Source organism: Dermacentor albipictus, chromosome 4, assembly GCF_038994185.2.
Source record: "Dermacentor albipictus isolate Rhodes 1998 colony chromosome 4, USDA_Dalb.pri_finalv2, whole genome shotgun sequence".
Classification (NCBI taxonomy): Eukaryota; Metazoa; Arthropoda; class Arachnida; order Ixodida; family Ixodidae; genus Dermacentor; species Dermacentor albipictus.
In genome coordinates, this window is record NC_091824.1 from 101578690 (window position 1) to 101593197 (window position 14508).

Genomic DNA, 14508 nt, shown 5'->3' on the forward strand with positions numbered 1-14508 from the left:
GTTCTGATAACGAAAACATCTACGTTTGCGAGCATTTCGTGAGGTATCTACGTTTGCGAGCATTTCGTGAGGTTTCGTGAGGCATTTCATATGTAAAATGTTTCACGCAGGCTGTTGTACATCACACAAACTGAAGTATGGCTGAAACATGGGCGGAAGAGAGAATGGCAATATAAAGATGGGACAGAGAGAGATAGTGAATAATGCAGTGAATCCGTGCACGTGCGTTGACCGCATAACGCGGTCAAAGTCGTTCGCACCACCCAAGTCGTTATCAAAAAGCGCGGAAGTGTCCTCACTGACTTCTCGGCTGATGATCTGTGGGAACAGCAGCCGTACAAATTAGTGCCGTCTGTCTTATCAGTAAGTTTAAATAAACTATGACACGGGGAATTCGTGCTACCAGTGGCGTATTGTATACATACATAATTTCAAGACCACGTATAAAACAGTTTTTTTTTAAACTGAAAGTGATGTGAGTGTTTACAGCGCCTTTAATAGTTTTTTTGAAAGTATAGCGTATGACCTAAATAAAGCCACTTAAACCCTCGAGTGTCCTCCCTTCTCCTCGTTTAATGTAAATAAAATACTTCAATTGAATGCATTGGCTACACTTAAAAATGTTCGGATCATGTGTTTGTAACCCGCCATGGTTGCCTAGTGGCTGTGGTGTTGCTCTGCTAAGCAACGAGGTCGCGGGATCAAATCGCGGCCACGGCGACCGCATATTGATGGAGGAGAAATGCAAAAACACCTGTGTAATTAGATTTAGGTTCACGTTACAAAACCCCAGGGTGTCAAAATTATCCCGGAATCCTCCCCTACGGCGTGCCTCATAAGCAGATCGTGGTTCTGGCGCGTAAAACGCCCCAATTTTTCTTAATATGTTTGCGCAATACTGTACCATTTTTTATGAAACATCGGATTTGAATGCAGATGGAGCCATGTGAGAAGGGCAACTAAATGTGCATAGCGTATTTAACATACCTACGCTTTCGTCATTTTTAAACCTTCTGCTATATAGGCCGTCAAGGCTAAATTCACTTTTATCGCTGGATTACATGGTGTGCATATCTCTGCACAGAAGCTTTTGCTCCCAATAAACGTTTGTCAATAAGTACCTTTAACTTGCGGTTAGCGAAATCAGCTCATATTACACCTTCGTTTTGAATGATTACTACCCTGCATCTACAGTTTTTATTGCACGTCTGTTTCATTCACGCCTATGTTGTCTTTGCAATCCAAGGTTCGTTGTGAATGTATCGCGCCAGAGCATACAAAAATATTCATCGATCAGATAGCAGCTAGAGTACTGAGGCAGTGCCTCTTCCAGGATAATATAGGCAGGCACCTGAGGTCTCGTCTTTTATATTTATGATGTTTACATGCCAAAACCAAGATCTGCTTATGAGGCATGCCGTAGTGGGGGACTGCAGAAATTTGGACCACCTAGGGTCCCTTATTGTGCACCTAAGTCTAAGTACACGGGCGTTTCCGCATTCTGCCCCCATCGTAATGCGACCGCCGTGGCCGGGATCATGAGGTCTCTTGTAATAATAAACTAATTATATTACAAAATATTTGCAGCGCTGGTAACTTCGCTCAGCAAGGCTACAAAAGACGTATGATCAGCCTGGAGGTAAAAATCTTTTTCTTTTTGCGCTCTCACATGAACTTATTGAAGTATTGTGAGCCGAAAAATAAAAACACAACAAAGCCCCATTTACTCAGCTAGCAAATCAATTAAAAAATACTATAGTCTTCAGTATTAACCAGCGCTTTTTCGTATGCGTTCGTTGTAATTCACATTCACTACTCATATCACATTGAGCCACGAAGACTGTTACATACGAATGATGCCATGTTCGCCTGCACTATTTAGTTTCTCGCCACTCTGATTGCGTATAACCTTATCAGACGCGCACACTTTGGTGTAATGGGCGACCACTACGTTAAACTCTCAGGTGTTGATCTTTAAATCTGGCAATTTGGTTAAATCACCTCACCCACTGCATCACGAACCTGTAGTATTACAGCCCAAGCTGCAGGAACGCCACGGCGTCGGTTTCACAATGATACCTCACGTTTCCCATCCCACCGTATTGAAGGAAAAAAAAAGAAACAAAATCGGGCGTGACTAACGGCCAAACCATTAGTTCAGACCGGCCGTTCATCCATACTGACTAATGTAAGACCGTTTTACCGCTGACGACTCGCCGGAAGCTTGCCCCCCGGCTTCGAAATTTCGATGTAATGTCTAGAGCGGAGCATTAGAGTTTGGCGTGAGTTATTTCGCTGACATGCGTTCTACTTCGTTACATGGAAACGAGTTCATATATAGGAGCGTCTATACATTTGTTAAAACTTGGTTGTAACTTCGCTCTGATGTCGAAACGGAATAAATGACAGCTAAAGTTGAAATAATGGCTACATTTAGGTCTTGCTTTTTCATTGGCCTTTATGCAGTGCGAGTATCGTGCAGAAGCACGCAAACACAACAGATATAAGTAAGTGCGTACCGGTTACCGTCAGTGTATGTAGTGACAAATATATGGTGTCTACGTGTATTTGTTGGCACAGGCGATGAACTCTAGGCAAAGCCATGTTTTCACATTAAATAATTAGTAAATATCCAGCGGTGGTTTCCTGTAACCTGCGCTCACACGTTTTATCGCTTGTACTGTAATAATGAATTGCTGAGTATTCACGTGCCTTTACCAAACACAGTAGGGCGGCCCATTTCTTCGGGAGTAGCTGTTCGCCTCGTGTTTAGCTCCTCTTTTTTCGACAGATGTCTTGTAGCGTACAATGCAGTAATATTTACTCTGCTTGTGGCTATCATAGGAGTGACCGCACTAAGCGGGTGGTACGACACATTTTCAAGAGAAAGTTGAATGTGCGACCAACATTTACTTAGCCGAAAGGCGTCACAAATAGTTTCTTTTGTTCTCAGAGTGCTCGCTTTTTCACAGCTGTCACAAAGTTATGCCATTAACAAGCGATTACAACATGGCAAGTTATTCCATGCTATTGTGCCTTCTTAAAAATGTTCAGCACCTCAACCCACAAGAGTAGTGCGCTGCGCGCATACATGTCCGAGTCAATAATGAATGGCGCAATAATAAGCGACGATCCTTCCCCTCGTGCTGATAAGAATTAGCGTCTGCAAATATTGGTTGCTTGGAAGGCTCAGAGGTTTGGGCTTGGGCATCAGAGCAGTTAATCGGGCAAGTTGGCTCTTGTGGATTTTCAGAACGCACTGAAAAACTCACAAATGAAACTAGATGTTTTGTCCTGTAAAATTATGTGCCCGTCTTGTTTTTAGATGTGTGTTAAGTCAGCGCGTTCCCAATATAAAAACCCGCATCAGAACGATACGAAACAGGTTCTGCTGCACTATAGCGTTGTTATATATTTTTACTATACGCGTGTAATAACCTTAGTCTGTGCTCACTGTCGCCATGGTATTGAGACAACGACGAAAGGCGACTTCTGCGCTTCGATCACACATCCTACAGCGGGTAATATCTAGTTGTAGTCTCGAATTTTTCTTGCTTTAAGAGAGACGTTATGTTTTACAGCATATCTACCATGCCGCCACTTATATAGCAGATTTTGCTCAAGACCACGTACATGAATAAGCAAGGCAGCTAGAATTCCCGCGCTTAAATGCTTCACGTCACCGCAATGACCGAAAGCTGTGAATAACGTTCTTGTTACTCAAAGGAAGAGCACGAGAGGTGTTTATGTGTAATGTGGTGACAACATACAACTTTAACTTCCTGTCACTGAACGGAACACCCGTAGTCCATTTATCCTTGATTATTCGTGTTTTTCGCCAACAGAAAACTCTATTATCCCTTATTGTGGGCACAGAGTTCGCAAAAGGAAGCAAAATCGCTGAGAGATCCTAGCACAGAGCATACGTCTTCAAGCCGACGCAGGAATGCCCCTTTCAGCAGCCACCGTACTGTCAATTCAAAAAACGGTTCTCCAGAGAGTGAGATGATGAGTAGAGTGAGTCAGTATAAAAGTAAAGAAACAAATTCACTTCTCCCAAGGACTGTTTCACAACTGTCTTCAACGAAAAAGAAATGACCTAAGATGCCGACGACTACCTACGCAATCAAAATATTACCATGCCATGATGCCGGCGACATGCTCAAAGACGACAACGCGAGTTCTGCGAAGGCCGCAGTTCCTGCAGGGTAGGCTCGCTTTCCTTTTAAATTTAACTCCCTTACTTCCTTGAAGCTCAATAATGTCTGATAACTTTCGTTCGCCTGCAGTGACCTATGTCTTTTGCCCTTTCCTCGATCTTCTCGCCACCATATATCGTTATACTACAACCTTTAAGGGGACGCATGTGATCTTTGAGCGAAAAAAAGAAAAAGAGAAACTGGATATCTTAACTTGCGGTGGCGTGGGTTTTTTCTAGAACTGGTTTACCCACTCTTTCCTAGATGTGCCTGTAATTTCGCTGTCTACGTCGAAGATGCGCTCCGGTTTATTCATAATGGGGGTTTTCTTGTCAGGGAGAATTGAAGACAGTGAGAAAAGACCAGCCTCTTCGGACCTGAGGACAAGTTCGTGAGATATCACCGTTTCCGAAAGCGAGAGACGAGGACGCCTTCACTTAGCAGAAGAGTTCGAAATGGTTCCGAGAATTGTTTACGTGATGACTACCTAGATATGGGAAGGACGAGGCGCGTCGTTAATGCACATTGGAAAATAAACCAAGAATTTAATGCGAAATGCTTCCTGGTGATTAGCGCAGGACAGAAATATAGAATAGAGAGAAGTGAGGACAGAAAGACATAAAGGTTAGCCAGCACTTACTCAAGTGACTTCGTTCCGATGCTGTTAGATGTCAGCCATGACAATGTTCTCTGTGAAAACACATAATTAACAAATTAAGTTCTGTTGATAGTTTGCACTCAGTTGTCCTACGTTGATTTTCTCGCTTAAGTTTTGTTCTTTCGTCGCTTTGCGCTACACTGCTAATTATGTCGAGCCGAATATCCCACTGCGGAATTTTCCTTACTTACTTCTCTGTGAAACGCGCAATTCGGGGCACTCTCAAATTTTCTTTCAAACTCTTTCTCAAACTTCAATCTCTTTCTTTCAAACTTTTTCTCAAACTCTCAATTTCTTTTTTTTTTGGATCAAGAAGGCATGAGGAATAACGCACGATCAAATGACAACGGGTAAATGATGCTGACTGAGTGAAAAAGAAAGAGCGGGTAACCACGAGAGATTGATGACGGCAGAGTAACCACGACGGGAGCGACTACGACAGAGTGAAGACGACATAGTGACGATGAAAACGACTACGACAGAGCGATGACGACGTAGCCACGAAGGCTTGAGGACTCCGGTATGACCACGACGGAATAGCGACAGCATCATGACGTTGATGGCGCGCCGACGAATGCATGATAAAACGCGGTGACGACAGATTGTAAGTGAATGACGATGGCGAGGGGACGAAGATGCGACGATGGTGGCGTAGTATGGTATCCGGTACTGGTATCCGGTACTGGTCTACACTATAACCTCGCCATTGGAGTAATGATGGCGAAGACGTGAGGACGGAAGTCCAGTGGCCACAGGGGCACATTCTGCGTGGCACATACTCACTAGTACGTGTAAGTATGCGTTGTTGTATAATTGGCCTGAGGCCTGCAACCAGAGCCTGAAAAGTGAGGAAAAGAGTCAAATAAAGCTTCCCTTCGCCACTGACTGCACAAATAGCGTGAGTGCGAGAAAAGGACCACTCAAGAAATAAACTACAATGGGGTAGGCACATAATAATAGATAGAATGGCAGCGAATCGCACTAGGCCAAACTGAAGTAAAGACAAGCAAAAAGAAAGAAAGGAAGAAAGAAGCTCGAAAAAAAGTGCCACTTACTGCAAATCAACAGTAAAGGCCGCCGGCTGGATTGCTTTCAAGGTAGGCATAGTCGCGTGGAGCACCCGCCGTAAAAATACCTCAGCGTTCTATTTGGAGACTGTGGTTGGCGATTGTAGGCCTATGCCCTGGCGAGGGCGGATACACGTGTCGACCTGCGCCCGTACACAGCAGGAAGACTTGCAATTGTTATTTTGTTATATGTACGTACTGGTTGCAAAAAAAGTGTGTTCTATTGTTCCAGTAATGAAACCGTTCCCACAAGCAGATGAGTTGCGCAAGTTCTGTTCGATAAAGTGATCTTCCCTACAATTTCGTAGAAGCAAGTATCGGCGAGCAAAATCTTTACGCCAAGGGCAGTAAGCGTACAATTGCAAAATACGGCTGATGTTCCACACGTGCATTCAGATAAGCCAAAATCGCTGGCAATTGCATTGAGACAATTGTCACATTATGCACACTGTTATTTTCATATCAATTTGTGCAATGATCCATGTGACTATGGATTGTTGCTTAGTCGATAACAAGCCGAATATCATTCATGCAATATAAGCTCTGCGCTTCGTTGTCGCTGGTCGAAGAATAATGCACGCGTCCGTTAGTGAGTGAGTTTCGTGACGTGCCTCACATAACGCGACTGCGAAAATACATCAGTAGCAGTTCTAGGGCCGCGAAAAGAGAAACATATATGCATGTATGAACCGATAAAGCCACACTTGAGACGGAGTTGAAGAACGCGTTACGTGAATCACGTCGGCTTCTCCTTCCCCTCTCGTTTATCCTTTCTATCGCCTTCTTTTCTTTTCCTTTCTATTTTCCGTAATATGCAAGCCATTGTGCGCGGTGTACCTGTTAGGAGACAATTATGCTCAGGACGATGACGGCAACGATGATGATGATTATGATTATTATGATGATGATGATTTATTGTATAGTGGCACCAACGTATTTTGGGAGATAGGACAGAAACCGTTTAATGATGCGATAAACTTAAAAGAAATGTAATCGAATATGTGACGGAAACTTATAATAAATCTAATGAAACAGTGCGCAATAGGGCAGTAAAGCTTGGATAAACAGGTAAAAGCAAAATTAACTTCGAAATGATAATAAAAATACCTAAACTAATGTAGATGAGTGAGGTAAATTTAGATATTGTTAATATGAATGTTATAATTGCTAGCCCGCATTTCTCTCTCTTCGTGGTGTTTCAATGCGTGTAAGTGTTAATCATATTAACTGTCAAGAAAAAGAAAATAGAAAAAAATGTTGGTTAGAGGAATCATAAGTGGCAGAATTCACTGTACCTGTTGCGAAACTACGGATGATGAGTTTCATGATGCCATTAAACATTAATTAGTTTTTCTGATTGTACGCTGTCTCAGCGCTCACGCTATTGTATCACGTTGCAAGAGCGCCTTAGAACGACAAGAAGTTGCGCAAGTTGGTGGGGAATCACGAAATAGCGGGCGTAAAGAATGAAACGAGAAGTAGTTTTGTTGTCTTTTTTTTTTCTTTTTGCGTCCACGCATTGTACGCCGGCTTTCTGATACAATTCTACAAGAAGAGCTTGATTTTTTTTAAAGCTGCCTTTATTAACGCGGGCACCACTGGGGTCCTCACAGTCATTTCAGCGCATACATAGCCCACCTTATATATCTGTTCACATAATGATACGTATAATGTTTCTTCGTCTTCTCCTTTGAATTTGTCCTTGCCTTTATTGAGCACGGCTGTCCCCGCCCCTAAGCGCGGAACGCGAATCTCCGGTGAGTGAAAAGATTGGCGAACGGAGACGACTGGTGGCTGCATGTGTGCTATCTTCCCACGCGCCTAGGGGAATATCAAGTTTCGTACACGTATTGAAGCGAGAGGCAGCAGAATCGTTCACTCCGGTGAACGCTTCTTCTTCGCTGAACCTACTTGCGCTTTTGAACACGCTATCACTGTGACAGCGGGTGTTCGGGGTCATCGACTGAGTTTTGTTGATCTTTGCTTGTGCGCGCGTGACATAATGCTTGTTAATTTAATCAGGAAGCAAATGTTTACTGCCGTATACAGTGCCAATAAAACCTAACTTCGTGCATTTGTCTAATATATTGTTATCGCTATCAACAATAACTTTTTATGATCGGCTTTCGGGGGCGAGTGAGTCTTTTTTTTGATTCCATCGCCGTCTTACATATTATTGTGAAAATGGTCATTTACGATGATTTAGCGTGGGAGAGGAACATTTAACTTCATAATATAGGCTAGCAAAAGCCACTCTTGGTTTCTACCATCCGTGATGACGCGCATTCGAGTGTAGAAACAGCCGTACGAAATACTCTGATTAGGGCGTCGGTTTCTGAAACCATGAGAGCGAGCAAAACTGGTCGCTAGCTGAAAGTAATTGCAACATTCGACTCCAAAGCCTCAGTCACCCCTTCCTCGTTTTAGTGAAGGGCGAGCCTTACTCAAATGACGATCAGTCAAACGGGTATTGCAAAATTTAGACAAATGCGTTTCAGCGGAGTGGTGCGACTGATGCGTTGTCTCAAATACAAATTGCGTCTATGAGAAACATCACGCTGTGAAATGTACACTGTTCTGGCGAAAGGCTGGAGAAGTTCAAGGAAATATTCGTTGTTATTGCCTTATGCATGGCCATTCATAGGTACAGAGCGTTTCGCGCAGTTCTAATAAATTCACGCATTTGTGCTTCATCGAGAAACTCTCGTCGCCCTATCGTAGCGGCGCGAATATCGCCTCCAAAGCAGGTGACGAAGAAGATGGGCTCAAATGCAGGTAGCGCGAGAATAGAATACGCTAGCACGCTAGCTTGTACTATTCTCGCGCTACCTGCACGTGAGCCCATCTTCTTCACCTGTTTTTGAGGCGACAGTCGCGCCACTGCAATATAACTGGCACGCCTAGCACTATCGGTAACCTAATTTTTCATCTTATACGCCTTCACGAAAAATGCCAGACTCTGTCATTTCTTGAGAAAAATGAACTATCGCGGTAGGATGACTATAAAGGCTAGTTGCTATTGCATTACAGTCTTTTGCAGTGCTCTAAGTTTTAATATTGAACCATCGTCATTGTGCAGAAGTTAAGGTCCTGAAAGCGTGACCTTTTCCACTCACAGGCCGACACACACGCGAGCTTCTTTATATACTGAAGGCCACGCTTGGAGCAACCCAATGCAAAACGTTGTGCCTCATGCATGTGGATATTTTGAACTCTTGCCTTCTCTCTGTCTTTCTCTTTCACTCTCCTCCTCCTTACCACGTGTAGGGTTCCGAACCAGAAAAAGCATGGAGAAAACGTTCCTGCCTTACCTTCCACATTTACCGCTTGTCTCACTTGCAGCACCAAATATTATCACAGTCAAGTTAAGCTCCACGAAACTTCAGAAATAGGCGATGGAGGTGGCTGCACAATACGCTGCCGTGCAGGCCTACGCAATATTCTACGCCAGAAAATACTCGCTCGCCAATGACGTGAGTAAGGGTGGTTGGTTGAGGTCGTCCTTTGTCGCCGACGTTATCGAATCGACCACAAGCAGCTGACTTTAATGCCGGAGGAGCTCCTCGCCATCCCGGCGCCGCATCGTGTGCGCAGTGAGTGACTGCGGCAGCCGCTGGCTGCTCGGGGCTTCCCTCACAAGAAACAGTCGCCTTGTGGCAGCGATGTGAAGACCGCCTACTTCAAGCAAGCTCGGAGATTTTGTGTTTCTAACTTTTAGAAAGCCCACACATTGTTGTGCATTGTGGAAAATGAAGTGCTTTATTTTTACAGCACTCGCTGTTGGCATGCCTTATTTTCCTCAATCAAGGGATCCGCTCAGAGAGTGCCCAAAATTGCAGAGTGCGTCACTGTCACGCGTCGCGTGGCCAACGTGTTCCGCGCCTCCTCCAATGGCGCCCGCTTGCGTTTCCCGTGTGGTGATGACGCAGAGGGATTAGCGTTGATCAATAGTAGCTTCAACCAGCAGCACCATACGACAATTGCGGCTCTCCACCTTCTCAGACATCACTCATAAAACAGTCAACGCAAAGTCTCAATGGCGTCTTTTGTTCGATTTATATGGCGTGTAAAGAGGAGGGGGAGGGGGAGAGAAAACATTTTTGCAGATCCCACGCACTGTGGTAATCGATGTAAGTGACGCTTTATGTGCTGTTTACGTTCATTTACAATATTTATCTGGGATGTTGACTGCCTTCGACAGTCGTGATGTGATGTGGAATGTCAACTTGCGTGCACTACTTGTGTTGTTCTACGTAGTACACAGAACACACAACGATACCTGTTTGCTCGAGGCGTTGTTGTGCGCCATTGCGCCATAACCTAACATGCCGGACCAAGTGGAGAAAATTTTGAGGTTGGGACTTAAGTTCCACGTTCTGCCTAAGGCCGACAAAGTCCAGGCGTGGTCCCCTGTCAGAACCGCTATGAGTAGAGCTGCTTCCCTCGACTGTGAACGGGTACTTCTTGAATGTCTTGAAGCCCTTCCAGTGGGAAACTCCTCTCTTTGTCGACTTAAGGTATCAATCATCGCCGAGTCACTGCGGAGTAGCGATTTGAAATTGCTTCTGTCAGACAAAGAGGGCGGCTTTGTTGTGGGCCACTCCCGAGAATTTCACCTTTCTGCGGATTGCGCACTCCAGGAAAACTTCAAAGTTGCCAATCGGTTCAACTCTTCCAACGCTTCCTTGCGTTATACAATGTGGGTGCCTGAAAAATATCATGGGCAGAAGTCAACACGAAAACATGGTGTAAAAACATCAAGACACTCAAGAAACAAGGTCACTGCACTAAAAGAAAGTCTTAGCTCTTCGTCTTCCTACTGAAATTCATGCGAACTATCTAAATGACTGCAATAGTCAACTGCTAAACTAATTTCAATTTTTATATTTAAAGAAAAAAGAAACAACCGACATCTCATCCTCGTTCAGCACCAATTTTACAATACTACTACTAATAAATTGAATATTTGTCATTGCCAGATGTCATAAGTCTTTCATTTCTTTGGTGTGTCAACGACACCCCTTAAACGAGAAGAAAGGAGGTTAACCAGGGAGGCCCGATTTTTATTAGTCATATCAACAGGAGCAAACCAGCACTGACACCAAGGACAACATAGGGAATATTACTTGTGCTTTATAAATGAAGTGAAGAAATGATAAATTAATGGAAGTGAAAGTGTACGAAAAAACAACTTGCCGCAGGTGGGGAACGATCCCACAACCCTAATACGAAGGTTGTTGGATCGTTCCCCAATTGCGGCAAGTTGTTTTTTCATCCACTTTCAATTCTATAAATTTATCGTTTTATTTTATTTTTATTTTTTTAGGCACAAGTAATTTTCCCTATGTTGTACTTTGCGTCAGTATTTGTTGGCTTCGTATGATATGAGAAACACTACTTGTGACACATGCTAAGCACGAGTCCAGTGTCCCCCTCCCTGCACCATCTCTAGTTGTGCCACTGCTCAAGCCATAATTTGAGGGTCATATCTGCAAACATAATGCTTAGTTGGGATGCAAATATGGTCCTCCAGTTTAATTGATATTACTGGATGTGCCTATAAGAATGGGCAACAGGGCTTCTATGACAAGGTCACGTTCATTTGAAGACTAACAAGGAACCGTTTAGTGCGGCTTACATCTAGTCCTACTATAAGGCATAAAGTTATTTTCATTTACGAGGTTGAGGTACGCAATGGAGTTCATATGTAACAGGGTCGACTATTACTGCAGTTTGAAATCTAGAATTTTGCACTCATGAAGGCATGTAAGAGTTGCAGTTTGACCGAAATTATTAGTTTATTAGACCAACTCTTTGTTTTGTGTATGGTAGACGACTGGTAACACAGATTCAAGGCAACGTTTTATTTTGATGCTCTATTTCGCCACAAAAAATATTAAAGCGATAAACACATTTTGATCTGTCATACAGTAGTAAAATTCACGGATTACGCTTGTAAGCCCCAGAGGAAGGATGATTTAACTGTTCTTATGTCATAAGTCTGAAGCGCCAACTGAAACGTCTAAAACAGTAAGCCTATGCGAAACGCCCTTGCAACTGTAATTCCGCAGTATAGCCGTTATATTCGATTCTGATGCATAACTCGCCGGTTGACAATTCACCGAGTTCGTGCACATAAGCACACTTTCACATTCGCAGTGTGCTCGAAAACAGCCCTGCAGGATATAAAATCAGACGTATAATCACACTGTTTCAATACATGAAAAAAAAAACACCTTAGCCTTACTCAGCGTAAAATATGAATTCCTTATGTGTTTTCAGTAAGTTCAAGACTACGCGCCCGACTGACCTCATATAGCATGCAGCTAAGTGCCTGCGCCTACGTTTCTAACTTGACTGGCGCTGCTCGTAACCTTATTGGTCGCACATTACCCATGGGCGAAGGACACCGTCAAGCCCGCGGCTTATTTTACCGAAATCATGCCGCCAGCAAAATGACACCTTCTGCTATGTGGTTCCTTAATTCAACAGCGTCCCGTACACAGTAGACTGCCGAATTGATTTTACTCAAACACACAAAACGCACGCTAAGCACGCTCCGCATAGGCTCGGAATCATGATGCAAAAAATGGGTAAGGAGTGCAGACACGAACGCCAGAGAAGTGGACAAAACGAACGTGGACTATCAAGTGAAGGAAGCAATGAGGTGAAAAAATAAAGACACAAAAATCATCTGCGTATGCACTGGAACAGTAGCACCACGTGTTATTCGAGTACACGTGCCGGTCTAGATCAGTTTTGTGTCTTCTTTCTTTTTTCGCGTCAGTGCTTCCTTCAGTTGATAGTCAGCGTTCGTGTTGTCCACTTGTGTCCATGTCTGCAGGCCTTACCCTTCTTTTTTACCAACTAGCTCAGCTTTCGCTCGGAAACATGTTCTGGTAAACAAAGCTTTTTATGCATCCCCTCGCCTCAGATCTTATTGATCATACCACGGCAGCGTTCGCGATTTTCAAAGCTCTTACGAATAGCGGCAAATGATAAAATCGCGTGCAGTTACCGCTACGAGTGGCTTTTTCGATCGACATCGAGAGACACTGCGCGCTTGCTTAGTCCGTTGTCAATCGCGTCGGCTAAACTTAGCGACGACTTCCTGGCGATAGCATGTCATAAATTCAGAATGTGCACGTGAGTTAGGATTCCCTTACAATAGAGGAGTGGGTATATGTAATCAATGACGAACGACTGTCCTGTTCTCACGGCGACGCGAGATTGCGGACACATGGTCTCCCTCGGATGGCCTTCGTTCCTGCTCGCTGGACGGCTCACCAGAGTGGTCATAAGGTCCCAACAAATAATAAAATTAAAAATTAAATTATGGGGCTTTACGTGCCGAAACCACTTTCTGATTACGGGGCACGCCGCAGGAGGGGACTCGGGAAATTTAGACCACCTGGGGTTCTTTACCGTGCACCTAAATCTAAGTACACGGGTGTTTTCGCATTTCCCCCAATCGAAATGCGGCCACCATGGCCGGGATTCAATCCCGCGACCTCGTGCTCAGCAGCCCAACACCATAGCCACTGAGCAACCATGGCGGGTCCAACAAATAATAGGCAAGTGGTCTCAAAATGTAACCTAAAAATAGCGAGGCCCAAATTTTTCGTGAGAGAAAAATAGCCAAACACACAGCAAAAACACTTTATGATGTTCTGCAGGGGGTTTATATATGGTGCACATGGCGTCCAAATTTCAGCGCGTATTTTTCCAGCTCTAAAATTACTTTCACCGCATGCAACCAGCACAACACTGGCCTCAAGATCTGCGTAAAGCGTTCTAGTGAGAGCTGCCACTCAGACCTGGATTTGGACACCACATATTGTTACAATGAACTGAACAATTTATTTTCTGATTTACTAAGGACATTGTTGTTATTTACTGAGCCACCCACTGAGATAACCTTAGTTCAGATCTCGCTTTACCCAAGGCATTTTTCTATAAGGCTCGGGCAATATAATGCCAGCTGAAACCTCGAGGACCAGATTTGGCTGGTCACGATCGAATGTCCAAGAGGCGGCCCAAACTCAAGGCATTTAAATGGGGATGCCTTTCCTATAGGCTTGATTTATAAAATAAAGATGTTTCTCTGCCTGTCTCCCTCCTTCTATCTCAACTTACTCGAAAGCACTTCGACGCTTAGTGAAGAAAAGTTGCTGCTTGGAGAAAACTTGAAACCTTCTCGAATTTTGCTCCAGCGAAGAAGCTGCACTTGTTACTGCGATTTGCCTTTGAGTGGGGACAAATAGAAGGATCTGTTGTCCCATAACAGAAGAGGTAAGCTAAAGTTTGAGGTTTTAATTGTAACCGGGATTATGGCGCTGACAATAATCCAGGTGGTATGAGTATCCATAAGATGAAAAAGTAGACAAAACCCAGGGCACTACGCCGACCAAAGTAATAGTTAAATGAAAAGAACACTTCTGGGCTCTCACATGGGTGCCTTGTTCACAGGTAAAATAAATAGAGGTGTTCGAGCAGCTTGTTTAAATAGCCTTGAACACGTGATGCAGGCAGCACGCATACGCTGACGGCAGGTTGTCATCGCTCCTGATCAGAATGTTTGGCG